Raw genomic sequence first — 6,911 nt, forward strand, 5'->3', positions numbered from 1 at the left:
TAGCTCAACATATAATAAATTTGGTGTTAAGTGACGTCAATGAAAGAAGAAAGCATATTATTGGTGCAAACATGATAATCCTAAGTCGCGTGTCATGTATGAACACAACCTACCACGCTCATAGCGTGCTCGCGGTCGTTTCGCTAGCTCCACATAAACTAAATTTCGTATCACGCAGCGTGAATACATGACAAAAGCAAACGACACATTCAAACATGATAATTGTTACACGGAAGTCATGTACGGCATCATTTACCTCCACCTCTTAACGTTGGGCTGATTTCAAAATAACATAATAACCTTTCTCAATCATGCTTCGCATGCATATAAACGATTCCCACTGTACGTGGGATCTACCAACTTTTTGATGCCATATTTGCGCAGGGATCACAATATGCTTTTTCCAGGCATATATTGTCAACTTTAGCTACCACAAAAGTTCAGTCGTGATTATGAATGTTAGCCGTTGCGATGAAGATGTACCACTATGCGTGTGCTTAGCAATGTTCACGCCAAACGGTAGCGGCCAACCACCAATATATGTTGCGCAAGATTTCACATATAGCCACGCATTAAAGAATACTTTCACGAAGACACGTTCCACTTTCGTGTTATACTGTGTCGTGTCATGTAGAAATGAGCCCTGTTTTGTTTACTTTTTCTTGGGCGCAGTTGCTTAAATAAGACATCAGAAGCGAACGTAAGACAAATCCTATTCTGCCTGCTGTTTTTGATTTGTGGTAGTGCTGACAATGTATCGTCTCTTTGTACTTTTGTAGACCTTCTACGCCTCCTTCAGTGTAATACCTCTGAAATATCTGTTCGTGTTTATCGGAAGAAAATAATAAAATTAACAATATTGCAATGAACAATGTATTAATGGTGATTCGTAATGAATAAACGTTAGCACAAAGGCAATCATTCTTGTCCTTGTGCCTAACTGCATGTATGATCTACACTAATCCGCTTGGTTTTCACTCTATCTGTTCTCGAAGTAAAGGTAAACTTCGAACACCTAAAAACTACATAAGTACTTTTTGAAATGCAACAATGAGCTATCTTTTGCCACTTACGCCAACAATCTAGAATCCAGAAAGGTAGGTACATCGTACTCAAAGAGCATCTACCAGAAGATGAAACTGAGAAGGGACAGCTGTGCCACGCTACCAACCTGTACCTGGTCTCCTTGTTTGCTGTTGTGGTGGGAGTAATTTGCTGCTTATTGATAACAAAATTTATGATGTCCATTCAGTCGCAAGACGTCCCTACGACGGTAAGCAATATAGAGGCACGAAATATGACTAAACACACCCGTGTAACTTCTGAATTTCCATCCCTCACAAAAACCCAAACAAACCCTCATTTTACACCATGTTTAAAGAAACAATGGCTGGTAAAACACCAGACAACTCAGATATTGTGCTGCATGTAACTTTCGTCGTCTGAAAAGTAGAGGTCAGGTTTGTTGTGACTGGTTTTGTAGTTCTATATGATCAATAGGTTAGATTTGAACCTAAAGGTGAGCTATTCCAAACTGAGTTGAAGTGTTTATTCTCATTTTACAGCAAAGTCATTTATCATGAAGTTGAAAAAATTGCAGTGCTTCGACGCACTAATGCGAAAAGTTCCGGTTTGAAGTGCAACAAGGAAAGCGTAGAAGCTGGTTAGAGGTCTTGGCCAAAAAAGCCGCTATCACTGGCTGAACGAGAGGTCTTGCGGTCGTCTGAGAGCACTGAGGTTGCAAGTGGCAGATTGTGAAACCTATATCATCAACTACAAAAGCGGATTGAATCAGTTCAGACTGAGGGATCGAAAACTAGGACTACGCTTAAACTTCGCCTTCGAAAAGAGAACGCCATAATGTAAACGAGCCCAATGCCCATTCCCTACTAAATTGTGAGCCTTCGTTTGGTTTCCTGTAGATGCATCAGCAGTTGCGCAAGGAGACGAATGTTCATGTGTACAACATTACCCATCCCAACTATCCTAGGATAACTATTGTAACACATTTCAGAAGTGATCACTAGGTCACAATTATTCTTTTAGTGAATTTAGTAGAGAGCCCACTCTACGCCCGTAGAGCATCAAGCAAACCTTTGCGGCTGCCTGCTTTTTTACTTTTTTGCTAAGAGGCGATGGATAAGTATTTTGAACTGCCTTCCGATGCTGTGCATGTTGAGAGTTTTGCGCAGAGTTCACATAAAATTCACATGCTCGGCACTGGCAGGAAAAAACCAAGGCACTCCGCATTATTGGTTCGCAGCACATGTTGTTTTTTTTTACTGCAGAAACTGTAGGCGTTGGAATAGTTCACGTTTTCTTTTCTTCTATCTAACGGTCAGCTACCCCGAAGACAACAAATGCTATGGCCTGTTTAGCAGAGTGCATTTAAGCAAAAATAGCTATGAGCAGTGTAGAAAAAAGTCACTGAAACCTTCAGAAAAGCTCATAACCGCAAAATAAACTGTTTTGTTTTCCGTGAGCAGCTGTATGAGCGTGGAACGAGACTATTGCTGAAAAAAAAAAGCTGTGACCGAAATAAACGTGACTACGAAAGTTATTGATTTGTACTCTGATACACTATATTTACATCATGCAAGGTTGTAAATGCTTCAAAACTGTTCACCAAAGGGGAAGTCTGGTGAAACCTGAAATTAAACTTACCAAAACACGGGAACTGTGAGAAAAGATACCCGCGTTGTAACGCTATTTTGCAGCAGGGTGTAAAATTCAATGTTCAGCTACACTCTAAAACATATCGAGTGAAAAGGGTGTCTTTTTGTCCCACAACAACAATCGTCATCAGGCTTGCGTGCGCTTCCTTTCTTGAAAACTTGGCGCTGGCCATTTTCCTATCGAGAATTCAATGTAACCCTGATAATGGGCATGTTGATCGTGACCGGAATGTACCGGGCGCGGGGCGATAGCGCAAGGATGGAACGCAATATAGATTACGATTATTGTTGTGGGACAAAAAGACACCCTTTTTACTCGCTCTTTTCTTAGAGTGTAGTTTCACTAAGTCCTTATTTGTCGCTTACATGACTTTCATCTTAGATACTCATTAACTCTTGTGTTTCTGATGACTCACCGAGGAGAGTATCATAATCTTCCAAGACAGTTAACGTACCTCTGGAGAACCGCGCACGTGGCAAGCCAATGTTTCTTATAAAAAAAGAAAGAGTTGAATGACTGTCACTTTTTTTATTTACATCAGTCTTTCTGACTCTCAGCAATTAGAAAAGCGGCTTTCACGTGGCTATTGCTACAGCGCATATTGTACCGTGGAAACAAAGCAAACACAACCGCATCAGCCATATTCCAACCGCTGTCAAGATTGAGGTGGGCGCAACCACTTCCAGCTGCTCAAGAAATGAAGTTTTCGATAGAGCCATGCAACCGACCCCCCTCGCTCACCTAAACCGGTTCGGTTGTGAATTGACGCCCCCTAGGACAGTTGACGTCTTTCATCAGCACTTGCGCCGTGATTTCAAGCAGCCCTTGCTCGCTTTTCATCATGACACATTGAACATAGAACGCCCAACTCAATGTTATCACCCTTTGGCTTCATACGGAAACACTTGTGACGACGACGGTGGAAAGACTGCAGCGTTGTCACAACGTTTTTCTTAACGTCTAAAGAAACCTCTAAAGAAGCGCATTTGTAATAAATAGTTCACCTTGCTGAAGTAATGACCTGCTTAAGCATTATTAGGAAGCACATTGCTCATTTTAAATGAAGATATCCATCTATGTACGAAATGTTTATCAACGCCCCAAATTATATTATTTTTCTTGTATAACCAAAGAGGTCTGTATATAGTAATTATTGGGTTTTTACACCGCCTAGCAATGGTAAGAATATGAGAGACTCCTTAAGGGCGTGTCACGGAAATATAGGTCATACGGTGTACTTCATCGCGCGCCTGAATCGAAGTATTCGGACCTTAAGATTTTGCCTTCCTCGAAAACGTCACCACAGCTGGTATTCAATCCCGCGACGTTAAGGGGGTCTTTGGAGATACAAGAGATGTTGTGATGTTATGAGTGTTTCTAAAAAAAACAATGCAGGACCTGTTCTTCATAATGAAAGGAAAATATAAACGTCTATTTAACATTGACGCAGCCATGTGATTTCTCGAATATGCTAAAAAGTACACATACTCCTTCGGTAACGATGTCATCATCTTAACCAACTGTTGAAAACACAACCTTACTTCGTTCAAGTATACTTTCCGTCACAAGGAGCTCGTTCATGTAGTAGTGCATGCGATTTAGCGAGCATGTTCAGAGTGGTGGTAAGACTGTCCAGCGTGTTGCAACAATAGATTGATGGCCTATGACTATTCATTCGCTTTCTGCCCTTGCAACCAGGTGGACACATTACCACCACTTTATGTTCCCAATGATTCCTAACTCGGCGTAACACGGCCATCGCAAGAACCTCGAGTGATTACCTCAACGACTTCATCACCCGGAATGCGGAGTATACTTCCGTCCTATCCCCCAATGAACAATGAATGCACAAGCTGTTCCTGCCGTTCATTAGGGCAATGGATAAGAGCCAAACTAGACTACAGTGTTGATCCGTGTAAGGACTTCTACGCGCACGTCTGCAACACCTTCAGTGGCAAGGACGAGTTTACCCATGTACGTGAGCATAGTTAAAGCTACTTTCAATCTGTTGTTTGACATTGTTTTGAGAAAGGTGAAACAGGAGTTTTCGTACCTTTAGTTTAGTCATTGTGTTAAAGTTTTGAAACGTTTAGTTAGCAATTTTATTGCGAGTACTACTCAATTTAATGAGCGTAATGCTCGGTGCTGAGTTACTTGCACTTTGGAAAATTATACCTGCGTCAATTCTAATGTTGGATACTTTGGGAAATAGCACGTGCGTCCATTAGAGAAGAGTTGATTGGTGTGCACTTTAATGTGACATGATTGTATATTGTCGCGTAGTTTTGACAGTAAAGAGCTCAGCAATAAAAAAAAACGTAACACTGAACAGATTATTAGGTGCACCGGTGACTAGAAATAGCAGTGCTGACGCTACTTTGACAATGACAAGCATGTTTGCTAAGGCCTCCGAGTCTAACAGGCGTCGACAACGATATTATGCTGTTTGTCACAAGCATGTCAGATATCTTTATTTGAAAAACGGTTAATTCAAAAACAATCGTTAGTGATTGTGTGTGGTCTAGAAGGCGCTGCACTTTGCCTGCTACGCATTTTAGGATTAGAACAAACGTGAACAAAACTGTATTTCCATGCATCACAAAGCGTGGTTTCAACCAGGTGTTAGAGGGACCACCTTTAGTCAGTGAAACACCGTCACAATATAAAAAAAAACATCTATGTCAAAATGATCTTTGCCAAAAAGCAATTATGGCTACAGAGTACAATGAACAATACGTTTTTTTTAATTAGCACTACCATACCATAAAAAGCCGTTGTTATCACGCTTTTTAGCTTTCTTCTTGTTACAATTTTATGGATAGGCGCTTAGCAATTTTTGTATAGTGGAAGGTTACACAAGTGTAAAAGCAAAGGTGTACGGAAACCAAATGTCATTGTAGCATAACCGAGCATTTTGCTAGTGATATGACAAATAAAAGCCAGGTACATGTAAACTTGTAGCTAATATCGACTCCTTCGTGTTTGTCGATCTCCCTAAAAGAAAAATAACAAGGTTTCTCTCACAATCCACGCAAACACTAGTTGAATGCCCCTGAGCACAGCGTTCGAAATCTGCCTTTCTTTGTAGAGAGTGCACTGTCAAAGAAATAACAAATGCAATACCACCAGTAACATGGCAGAATCAGTCCATGAATGTTGATTCAATCATGATTTCAGAAAAAGTCGCAACTTCGCCGCAAAGACGAAGCAATGAACGCGATATAGCAACAAATTAGAAGGTCACGTGCAGAATGGCAAGCCGATCAAAACGTGCCCTACAATTTTCACGCACAAACTACGCTCGAGACGTACTCGCAGCTGCACAATAACGCGATTAAGCGTCTCGGTTGTTACTTTGCTGTGTCTGTGAATCACTACCTTTTTGGAAACGAAGGATGTGCAACAAAATGCAGTGACTTTTGTGCACCCGGTAACTACAAGATAATTGTTTCAGTGAAAGCCAGAAGACAGCCAAGACGTACGATCTTCCCCACCGCGAGATAAGGGCGCGAGAGTAAGCGTCCATCCCCTCCTCTCCACGGAGGAAAGTACGCGTAGAAGAGCTCGCTCCACCACGTCGTGACGATGTGGCGACGCGCGCTCATTGAGCCATCTTGCTTATAATGCCGAAAACACGATGGCTTCCTCCGAGATGCCCGTCAACAGCAGTTATTGGTAGATATAAATGGCTTGCAGTTCGAACACTTAAGGAGGTGCTCTTTCATGGCGCAGTGGTTACCACCTCGCATTCACGATTGAGAGGTCCCACGTTCGATTCTGCGTGCCGCAGCTTTTTTGCGATTAGGTTTTTTTTTGGCTTTACTTATGTAACAATACGTAGACATATGAAGTGAGTGACGGCGCCGCCGATGTTGACGTCGACGCCGGCGGCAAAATTCAGCGGAGACTGTTTATATAGTTGCTATCGCAATAAAACAATTGAAGCAAGATACAATTGATAACTTTTTGTCATAAGAATGAAGAGACCAGAAGAGCAGTTTCATTGTATTGCACAGCAAATGTAAAGCAATGCCTGTTTTTCGGCATACTGGGGGTGGTAGTGCATTCTCTAAGATATATACGAAGACAAATGTACGTGCGTGAGCACGCTCATGCATGTCTTATGTTGCAGCGGTGTGAGTATGAACAGGTTGAATGGTTAAGGTAGCAATAACCCACAGAACTGAGTACATCCTAATTTTTGTTTTCACTCTGACGCATTTCACCGTACTTGA

This window comes from Rhipicephalus microplus, chromosome 3, assembly GCF_043290135.1.
Source record: "Rhipicephalus microplus isolate Deutch F79 chromosome 3, USDA_Rmic, whole genome shotgun sequence".
NCBI lineage: Eukaryota > Metazoa > Arthropoda > Arachnida > Ixodida > Ixodidae > Rhipicephalus > Rhipicephalus microplus.